The sequence below is a fragment of the Stenella coeruleoalba genome, assembly GCF_951394435.1.
Source record: "Stenella coeruleoalba genome assembly, chromosome: 1".
NCBI lineage: Eukaryota > Metazoa > Chordata > Mammalia > Artiodactyla > Delphinidae > Stenella > Stenella coeruleoalba.
Window position 1 is genome coordinate 90,470,833 of NC_137169.1, and position 12,271 is coordinate 90,483,103.

Genomic DNA, 12,271 nt, shown 5'->3' on the forward strand with positions numbered 1-12,271 from the left:
TTTGTATCTTATAATGAGCATGTTGTTTCCTTATAGATTAATTATTAAAATGAATGAGATCCCCAGTAATACAAATCTTAAAATAAGGAAAGGTAATGTCAGTGACCATAGCCTTATTAATCTATAAATAAAAAGAGTTACATCTTTGAATACATTCAAAGAACCTCTTTTTAAAGCTAAATGAAGATGAGTTATTTTTATTCCAATACCGACCCTTAGGTTTCAATCTCTTCTGGGATTACTAAACTATTTTATAACTTTATATGCATCTGCAAACAGAAAACACTACTGAAGTGAACCTCAAGTCATTTCACACTTCCTAAGAAGAAAACATTCAATATGTTAAAGAGAAGAAGTGCAATTATAACTACATCAATATTTTGTAAATGCATGGAACATCTTAAAAGTTGTCAAGTACTATACAAGAACTGATAATTCAAGCTTTAAACTTTGCAGTAGAGTATATATCAAGCCTTAGATAAGTATTTTCTTCTAGAGTCTAAATTCCTTGAGGGCAAAAACCCTCATTCTATACTGTATCTTCATTATCTTGCTTCTCCGTTCTTATTGAGCTTTGAATGCTTTTGTTGACACTTACCTTAATTGTGCATTTTAATTCTTCTTTAAAACACAAAAGAGTCTGTTTATGTAATTTTGTCCATTATTTTAAAGCACTGGAACTTTAGACATGAGTCACTATATTCCTGAGACCCAATCTGAGATTGGACCCCCTGGAAGCTACTGACAGTACCATGGAGCTCTGACCAACATGGAAGGAAGATTAAACACAGCACTACCTATGAAACTAGCTTTTGAGGTCTGGACAATCAAGACAAAGTTTGACATACTCCATGAGGCACAGTTTATTGGAATATTTCACTAAAATAGGGTTCAAAACTTCAGAAGGATCAGTTCTGCTGATAGAGGTGCCACCAAGTTCAGATCTTCTTCTCATCTCCACCATCTCATGTTAATAAGAATCCTTCATGGTTTGTGTCTAAGCTCCCATGAACATTGATATTGACAACTAACCAGCACTTCTTCCTGTAGTCTCCACTGTCTTCTCTTGTTGATTCTACCCAGTGATTCTGAAGCAGGGTAACTGAGTAAATTTTGATGAATGGGTAAGAATGGAAGATGAAGATGTCAAGGAATTCATATAAGGTTTTCAAATCATTGGGTTACAAATAAATTTTTTATTTTATATGTAAACACATTCATATCATACAGCAAATATATAACAGCAAAAGTAGCGCCATGAGTTATCCTCAAAAATATGTCATAAATATGGAGAGTGATTCCATAAATATTTGAATGGGGCATTGGCCTAAATCCTATAACTTTGCTCATATTAAAGAAAGAAAAATCTATTAATGAGTTAATTAGTTGCCTAGTAAATCAGGCACCCTACCTTGGAAGTAAATGTTATTTCTTACAGAAAGTGATTTTTTTAAAATCTACTTTCTTTAGTACTGTCTTAAATAGATCTTTATTTGAGATTATAACAAAAAGTAATAACATAATAATCAGAAATAGTATTCTGACAAATGTATAGTGGCTTATTTTGTCTCATGACAGAACAGAAAATATACTCATTGCTATTTATTAAAAACCTGGGTCTAGGGCTTCCCTGGTGGCGCAGTGGTTGGGAGTCCGCCTGCCGATGCAGGGGACGCGGGTTCGTGCCCCGGTCCGGGAGGATCCCACGTGCCGCGGAGCGGCTGGGCCCGTGGGCCATGGCTGCTGGGCCTGCGCGTCCGGAGCCTGTGCTCCGCAGCGGGAGAGGCCACAGCAGTGAGGGGCCCGCGTACCGCAAAAAACAAAACAAAACAAAAAAAAAACCTGGGTCTGTCTTTGCTTCACCCTAGTTTTTAGAAATATGCCTGGGGGAAATTCACAGGGAATGCCTATCCAACCTTATATTCTCATAGTTTATGGACATCTTTGAGACATTTTCAAATCTATTACTAAGACATTTTCCTAAACTTGGATTGCCAGAAAAGTTTATGCGTCAGGATCTCAGGGGCTAGGATAGGGATAAAAGTTTGAGTATTTTTGCAAGAAAAGCAATCAGCATGGGAGAAAATTATTTATCCTAAGGGAGAAGGCCAGGGCAATAGTAGGAGAAAGAGATGTGGAGAGCACATGGAAACAGAGAAAAAAAAAAGAGAGACTCTTGACAGACTTTATAAATGAGAAGTGTTGAAGAAAGAGTTGTCTCAGAAAATGTTTTAAGAAGTGCTGTTCTATGATACATTTTCTTGCATATTCTATTTAGATGGGACATCTCATCTATCATCTTCTCTTGCCCTTGGACTAGGATTTACCTATTGGCTTCCCTGACTATCAGACCTTTGGATTACAACTGAATTATACCATTTGGATCCCCATCTTGCATAAGGCAGATCATGGGACCTCTCATCTTCTATAACTGCATGAGCCAATTCCTCATAATAAATCACCTTATATATATAGGTTTTATTGGTTCTATTTCTCTGGGGAAACCTGACTAATACACCATTTTTTTTGAACTACTTTTGATTTCATTTTAAAATGGAGTACTCAACTGCTTTGGAAGCTCTTTCAGAAATATTTAATAGTATTCCTTTCTCCATACTCTCCAAAATATTTGCTTTTAAAAAGACTGCTAAATATAAACAATATTTGTTAAATGATATAAAAAATGAATTAAAGAGCACATGTAGAGAAATCAATACTTATACAAGAAGCATTAGAATCATTAAATTATTATTCCTCCATATACAATTAAACCATAATGACAGTAGAATCCAGAAAAAAATTTACTACATTGGCAAATTTGGTACAAACTGATCTTCTATTCTCTAAACAACATTTTAGGAATTATACCCAGCTGTATTTTATATATATATATATATATATATATATATATATATATATATATATATATAACCTAAAGTATGTCTTTCCATCACTAACAAAAGAAGTAACAATAAGCCAAGCTTAGGAACAAACTTACAAATATAAGAAGCAAGGATTTGTACATAATTTCAAGTAGGACAGCAACAATCTGCTTTAGTTTTATTGTTAAGGATTTAAGATAATTTCAAGAGAAAAATGTTGTTTTAGTCTGTTTTGGCTGTTATAACTAAAACACCATACACTGGGTGGCTTATAAACAGTAGAACTTTATTTCTCACAGTTCAGGAGGCTGGGAAGTCTAAGATCAAAGTACCAGCAGATTCAATACCTGGTGAGAACCTACTTTCTGTTTCATAGATGATGAATGTCTTTTAAACTTACATGGCAGAAGAGGCAATGTAGCTCTTTGAGACCTCTTTTATAAGGGCACTAATTGCATTCATGAAGGCTCCACACTCATAACATAATCACCTCACAACGGCCCCACCTTCAAATACCATCACATTGGGGATGAGATTTTAATATATGAATTCTGGTGGGAATAAAACATTCTGTCTGCCACAAATGTCATTCATTGTACTTATCAGATAGCAATGTAAATTAGTCATCTCTTGGTTCTTATGCAAAATATCCTGTAAGATATGTATTAAGCAAATCAATTGAAATCTGTGTTTGCTGTTTTTAAATGGTGATCCTCACTAATGATAAGCTTAAGTTATTTCAGTTACCAAGAAATGGTAAATTAACTCCTCTATAACTGGTAGACAAATCTCGAGTTTTGTCAGGGATGTTTAACTTCATATGAATTATGTAATTATCAAAAGTTCAACAGATCTTATGTTTAGACACTATTTTTGACATTTGAAATTTAATAATCAAAGACAAATATTCATAGAATGATCAGAGGCTGTCAGCAAAAATGACAGAGTAAGCAAATCCAAGCAACTATCTTTCTACAGCAATACTGAAAAACCAAGCAAAAGTGGTCAGAATCAACTCTGTTAAAACTCTAGAAAAAAATACTTACTGTAATTAAAAAAAAAAACACCAAATTAAAAAAAATGCAGTGTAAACAGCACACTTATCATCTGAAACCATGGAGGCCAGATGAAAATAGGTTTAAATTTTTTAAAGTGCTGAAAGAAAAAACTTTCAACCGAGAATTCTATATCCAACAGTAAAATTATCTTTCAAAGGTGAAGGAGAAATTAAGACCATTTCCAAATAAACAAACATTGAGTTTGTTACGAATAGACCATTTTTGTTGTTTTTGTTTTATTTTTTTGTTTTATTTATGAAATGTTAAATGGAATCCATCAAACTCAAATAACAAAACACTAGACAGTAACTCAGAGCCATATGAAGAAATAAAGAACTTTGATAGTGGTAACTACATAGGAAAATATAAAATCCAGCATGGCTTTAGTTTTGGTTTGCAACCACTCTTTTTGATTTTTTACATAATTTAAAATAAAAGGCATAAAATAATTGTAAATCTATGTTTGTTATGGACTGAATTTTGTTCCCCCTAAATTTATATGTACCAGCTTTAACCTCCAATGTGACTGTATTTGGAGATAGGGTCTTTAAGACAGTAATTAAGGTTAAATAAGGTTATAAGAATGGGGCCCTAATCCAATGGAATGGTGTCCTTATAAGAAGAAGGGATACTTGTCCTGCACTCACGCAGAGAAAGTTCATGTGAGGATACAGTGAGAATGCAGCCATCTGTAAAGCAAAAAGAGTTGCCTCAGAAAAGCAAACCTGCTGCTAACTTGATCTTAGACTTCCAGTTTCTACAGTTGTTAGCAAATAAATTTCTATTGTTTAAACCAGCTGATCTGGGGTACTTTTTATGATGGCCCTAGCAAACTTATGCAATGTTAATGGGTGCACAGTGTCTAAAGATGCAATTCATGACAACAACAACATAAGGGAGTGTGGAACAAAGCTGTATAGGAACAGAATTTTGTATGCTATTGAAGCTAACTTGGTATCATTTCAAACTACATTGTTGTAAACTCTTCTTTATCAGTAATTAAATGTGAATGATTAAACTCTCCTACCAAAACACAGAAATTGACAGAATGAATTTTTTTAAAAAGATTCAACAATATGCTGTCTAAAAAAGACTCACTTTATTTTTTTTATATATATTGTGATTTTTTTAACTTTTTTTATTGGCATTTTTAAAACTTTTTATTTTGGGATAACGATAGATTCAAAGGAAGTCACAAAGAAATACACAAGCAGGTCCTGTGCACCCTTCACCCAGCCTTCCCATATGTTAACACCTTACAAAACTACTGTTCTATAGTGAAATATCAAAATCAGGGAATTGATAATACAAACCACAGAGCTTATTCAGATTTCACCAGTTATACATTCGTGTGTGTATATGTTGCTCTATGCAATTTTATCACATGTGCAGCTTCAGGTAACCACCACCACAGTCAAGATACTTTCCCATCACCATAAGACTCCCTTGTGTTACCCCTCCTTAGCCACGTTCACCCCATTCTCCCCACATGAACACTCCCAACTTCTGGCAACCACTCTGTTTCTATAATTATGATTTCACAAGTGTTTTATAAATGGAATAATATTGTGTGTATCCTTTTGGAATTGGCTTTTTTTAAAATACAGCATAATTTCCTTGAGGCTTATCCAAGTTGTATATATCAGTAGTTCATTCCTTTTCATTGCTGAGTACTATTCTGTGGTATAGATGTTACCACAGTTTGTTTAACCATTCACCCATTGAAGGACATTTCTGTAGTTTCCAGTGTGGCTATTAATAAATCTTCAATGAAAATTCCCGTCCAAGTTTCTTTTTTTTGTTGTTAATAGATCTTTATTGGAATATAATTGCTTTACAATACTCTGTTAGTTTCTGTTGTACACTAAAATGAATCAGCCATATGCATACATACGTCCCCATATCCATTCCCTCTTGAGCCTCCCTCCCAAACTCCCTATCTCACTCCTCTAGGTCATTGCAAAGCACCAAGTTGGTCTCCCTGTGCTATGCTGCTGCTTCCCACTAGCTAACTATTTTACATTTGGTGGTGTATATATGTCAATACTACTCTCACTTTGCCCCAGCTTCCGTCTCCCACCCCGTGTCCTCAAGTCCATTCTCTATGTCTACCTCTTTATTCCTGTCCTACAACTAGGTTCATCAGTACCATTATTTTTTCTTTTTTAGATTCCATATATATGTGTTAACATATGGTATTTGTTTTTCTCTTTCTGACTTCACTCTGTATGACAGTCTCTATGTCCATCCACCTCACTACAAATAACTTAATTTCATCTCTTTTTATGGCTGAGTAATATTCCATTGTATATATGTGCCACATCTTCTTTATCCATTCATCTGTTGATGGACACTTAGGTTGCTTCCATGTCCTGGCTATTGTAAATAGAGCTGCACTGAACATTGTGGTACATGACTTTTTTTGAATTATGGTTTTCTCAGGGTGTATGTCCAGTAGTGGAATTGCTGGGTTATATGGTAGTTCTATTTTTAGTTTTTAAAGGAATCTCCATACTGTTTTCCATAGTGGTTGTATCAATTTACATTCCCACCAACAGTGCAGGAGGGTTCCCTTTTCACCACACCCTTTCCAGCATTTATTGTTTGTAGATTTTTTTTGATGATGGCCATTCTGACTGGTGTAAGATGATACCTCATTGTAGTTTTGATTTGCATTTCTCTAATAATTAGTGATGCTGAGCATCTTTTCGTGTGCCTCTTGACCATCTGTATGTCTTCCTTGGTGAAATGTCTATTTAGGTCTTCTGCCCAGTTTTTAATTGGATTTTTTGTGTTTTTGACATTCAGCTCAATGAGATGTTTCAAACTATACCACCATATTTTGGAGATTAATCCTTTGTCTGTTGTTTCATTTGCAAATATTTTCTCCCATTCTGAGGGTTGTCTTTTTGTCTTGTTTATGGTTTCCTTTGCCATGCAAAAGCTTTTAAATTTAACTGAGTCCCATTTGCTTATTTTTGTTTTTATTTCTGTTACTCTAGGAGGTGGGTAAAAAAGATCTTGCTGAGGTTTACGTCAAAGTGTGTTTTTCCTATGTTGTCCTCAAAGAGTTTTATCTTGTCTGGTCTTACATTTAGGTCTTTAATCCAGTTGGAGTTTATTTTCCGTATGGTGTTATGTAGTGTTCTAATTTCATTCTTCTACATGTAGCTGTCCAGTTTTCCAAGCACCACTTATTGAAGATGCTGTCTTTTCTCCATTGTATATTCTTGTCTCCTTTGTCATAAATTAGATGACCATATGTTCATGGGTTTATCTCTGGGCATTCTATCCTGTACCATTGATCTATATTTCTGTTTTTGTGCCAGTACCATACTGTCTTGATTACTGTAGCTTTGTGGTATACTTTGAAGTCAAGGAGCCTGATTCCTCCAACTCTGTTTTACTTTCTCAAGATTGCTTTGGCTATTCAGGGTCTTTTGTGTTTCCACACGAATTGCAAAATTTTTTGTTCTGATTCTGTGAAGAATGCCATTGGTAGTTTGATAGGGATTGCATTGAATCTGCAGATTGCTTTGGGTAGTATAGTCATTTTCACAATATTGTTTCTTGTTACCACAAAAATATCTGGTGACAAAGTATTTAATACAGTAGTGAACAAAATTAAAATTACACATCTTTTTGTTATTTCCCACCCTCCCCCAAAATCTTCAAAATTTACTGAACTTTTTTCTTGATAAGAGCAGCTGTCACTATTGTTCATACTAGTAAATAATTTAATCAATTTTTCAGACTGAAATATCACTTTAAAGTAAAGCTGACATTTTAGCAATGACTAAGAAAGAAATTGCATTAGAGTGGAAAATTACGCTATGGAGAGTGTTTTGAAAACATACATATGGAAATGTTACTGTCATTATATGATCAATGCCAAAAACCACCTGTCTTACCTACAAGACTTCCATAACTGCACTCATTGGAAATGGAAAAATACCTTTCAAATAAAGATTTTCAGTGAATTTAAAGCCATTGCAAAAAAAATATTGACACATAACACTTCCTGAAATTTACATGAATATTACTGAGGTGAAGGAAAACAGTTACCTAAGCCATGGATAGGATTGAACGGTGAATATCAGTATTTATTACTAAGAGTAGACTCTTTCCACTTACAGCAACTGACATGAAGTATCAAGATAAATTAAATGTAGAACCATATTTTTTATAACAACTAGTAAAGTCAAAAATTTTGAAATTATGAATATATTTCTATCATATATATCTCACTGAAAATATTGTTAATATTTTTATATTTTAGAGAGACCAAATACCAATACAGTAGGAAGGAGGTGACATCAGCAAGGTGGCAGAATAAGAAGACCTAGCCCTCATTCCTCCACAGAAACACTGATATAACAATCATATTTGGACCAAAAAACCTTCAGGTGAAATCCAGAATACAGTTATGAAGTTGCAGCAATCTCAGAAGAACATAAGGCTGAATTAACCCCTCCCCCAAACCAGTTAGCTCAGTGCCAAAAAGATTGCTTTGGCCTATGACTTCCCCCTCAGGGAGAAAGGAGGGTGAAGTGAGAGCCTGGCTGCCTGACCTCCTGTCCTTGTGGTGTGCTCCTCTGAAGGGTTGATTTCTATCTCATCTCATACTAAACACTGAAAGACCAACACAGCCTAGATGCCTGGAATAGCTAGGAACAAAGGGAAAGGGGTAGATTTACCCAAACAGCAAACACTGCTCTGTGCGATTAGGAAAAGCTGCATAATTGAGGCTTTTCCTATTAGAGGAAGGGAGAAAGCAAAGTGAGACTTGTCTCAGGCTTTCATTGTGTTCCTTGAGGGGTCAGTTTTGATTTCACCTCATAACAAGTGCTTAAGGACTGGCATAGCCTGGGCACTTGGGACAGCTAGCAACAATGGAAAGGAAACAGGTGTTCTCCTACAACTGGCACTATTCTCTGAGACTGGGAAAATGTGCTATTTTTTTCAAATGAGCAAGCACCAGTGCAACTCTATGAGGAACATGAAGAATCAAGAAAATATGCCACAATCAAAAGAAAAAAAAATACATCTCCAGTGACTGACCTCCCCCAAAATCTCCAATAACTGACTCCAAATAAATGGAGATTTATGAATTAGATTATAAACAATTCAAATTAGTCACCTAACAGTATCCCAGTGAGTTATAAGAGAATGCTGATAGACAATTAAATGAAATCAGGAAAATGATACATGAACAAAATGAGAATACCAACAAAGAGATGTAACTTATTATAAAGAACCAAACAAAAATATTAGAGCCCCAAAATTCAATAATTGAACTGAAAAATTTACTTCAGGAGTTCAATAACAGACTGGGACAAGCAGAAGAATGAATCAGCAAGCATGAAGACAGGTTGTTTGAAATTACCTAGTCAGAGGATGAAAAAGAAAAAAATATAATAAAAAAAAATTTAACAAAGCCTAAAGGTTTATGGGATTAATCAAGAGAACTAATATATACATTATAGGACTCCTAGAAGCAAAAGAGAGAAAGAGAAAGGGAAAGCCTATTTAAAGAAATAATTGACACTTTTCAAATCTGGGAAGGGAAATAAACATCCAGATTCATGAAGCTCAAATAGACTAAATTTAAAGAGGTGTCCGTGAAAACACATTAAATCAAATTGTCAAAAACAAAAGAGAAGGAATTTTTTAAGCAGCAAGAGAAAAGTGACATTGTATAGAAGAGAGTCCACCTGTAAGCTTATCAGCAGATTTCTCAGCACAAACTTTGCAGGCCAGGAGAAAATGGAATGATATATTCAAAGTGCTGAAAGAAAAACTGCCAACCAAAGTTACTATACCCAAAAAAGCTGTTCTTCAGAAATGCAAAATAGATAAAGACTTTCCCAGATGAACAAAAGCTGAGGGAATTCACTACCTGCCTAACTGCCTAACTGCCTAACTGCCTTCACTGCCTAACATAAAATACTAGGGAGTTCTCCAAGTTGTAACAAATAACATTACTTATTAACATGAAAACATATGAAAGAATAAACTCACTGGTAAAGTGTATAATTAATTCATAATGCTCTAATATTTTAACGGTGTCACTTAAATCACTTTTAACCCTATTATAAAAGCTAAAAGAAAAATGATTAAGAATAACTATAGGAACTTCCCTGGTGGCCCAGTGACTAAGACTCTATGCTCCCAATGCAGGGGGTCTGGGTTCAAACCCTGGTCAAGGAACTAGATCCCACATGCTGCAGCTAAGAGTTCACATGCTGCAACTAAGAGTTCACATGCCGCAACTAAGACCCAATGCAGCCAAATAAATAAATAAATATTTTTTTAAAAAAAGAAAAACTATAACAACAAGAACTAGTTAATGGATACACAATATAAAAATATGTAAATAGTGACATCAGTAACATAAAGTATGTTTGGGGAATAGAAATCTGGAGTTTTGTATGTGAGTAAAATTAAGTTACTATTGATTTAAAAAAAGACTGTTCTAAATATAAGATGATTTATGTAACTCCCATGTGTAATATTGTGATTTATAACAAAAAAACATATATTTGGTCTTCATCCCCATTTCTGGCACAGGGCTCCTAAATATCTTGGAATTTCCTAAGGGACGAACACCATAAAGGTGTTTTTTGCTATGTTCATGAGGTGACTTTTGGAACTCACTTAAGGATGCAGCTGAATGCCAGTGGAGACAATCAAGTGATTTAAGGGTTGGAACTTTCAGTCCCACCCCTAACCTGCAGAGATGGGGAGAGGCTGAAGGTTGAGTTCAATCACCAATGGCCAATGATTTAATCAACCATGTCTATGTAATGAAGCTCCATAAAAACCCAAAAGGATAAGGTGTGCAGAGCTTCCAGGTTGGTGAACATGTGGAGAACCTGGGAAACTGGTACATCCAGATAGGGCATGAAAGCTTCACACTCTTTCCCCATACCTTGTGCACCTCATCCATTGCTATTCCTGAGTATTATTTTATAATAAGCCAGTGATCCGGTAAGCAATATGTTTCTGTAAGTTCTGTGAGCCTCTCTAGCAAATTAATTAAACCCAAGGATGGGGGTCACTGGAACCCTCAATCTATAGCCTGTTATCAAAAGCATAGGTGATAACCTGGAGTTATGACTAGCATCTCAACTGGCATAAGAGAGGGGGCAGTCTTGTAGGACTCAGCTCTTAACCTGTGGAATTTGATGCAATCTCTGGGTAAATAGTGCCAAAATTAAGTTGAATTTTAGAACTTTTAGCTGGTGTCAGAGAATTGTGACACACACAGACACTTTGGAGTTGAGTCTAGAACCTCTTTACATGGTAATCACAAAAAAAAACGTACAGTAAATACACAAAAGATTGAGAGAAAAAATCAAAGCATATCTCTACAAAAACATTACCAAATCACAAATGAAGACAGTAAGGAGTGCAAGAAAGGAATAAAAGAACTACAAAACAGACATAAAGCATAAACAAAATGTCAGTAGTTAGTCCTTAGCTATCAATAATTACTTTAAATATAAATGAATTAGATGCCCTAATCAAAATACATAAAGTAGTAGAATGGATAAAAATCAAGATTCAACCAAATGCTGTATACAAAAGACTCACATTAGATTTAAGGACACACATAGCTAAAGTTAAGGTGTGGAAAAAGATATTCCATGCAAATGGTAATCTAAAGAGAACAGGGGTGGCTGTACTTATATCAAACAAAGTAGATTTTCAGTCAAAAACTGTCACAAGAGACAAAGAAGATCATTATATAATGATAACAGAGGAAATTCATTGGGAAAACATAACAATTATAAGTATATATGCACCCAATATCAGAGCACCTAAATATATAAGCAAATATTAAAGGAACTGAAGGAAGAAATAAACAGTAATATGATAATAGTATTATTATTGTATTATTTTCAATGCATTATTTTAATGTATTATTGTATTGTAATAGAATTATATATATTATTGAATGAGACTTCAATATTTCACACTCAACAATGTATAGATCATACAGAAAAAAAATCAATAAGGAAATGGCAGACTTGAGCAACATGATAGATCAAATGAACCTAACACATATGCAGATCATTCCACCCCAAAACAGCATAATACACATTCTCCTCAAGTGCACACAAAACATTTTCCAGGATAGATCACATGTTAGTTCACAAAATAAGTCTTAAAAAGTTTAAGAAGATGGAAATCATATCAAGTATTTTTTCCAACCACAATGGCATGAAACTAGAAATCAGTAACAGAAGGAAAATTGGAAAAATCACAAATATGTGGAAATTAACACATTCCTGAAAAATCAATGGGTCAAAGAAAATATCAAAAGAG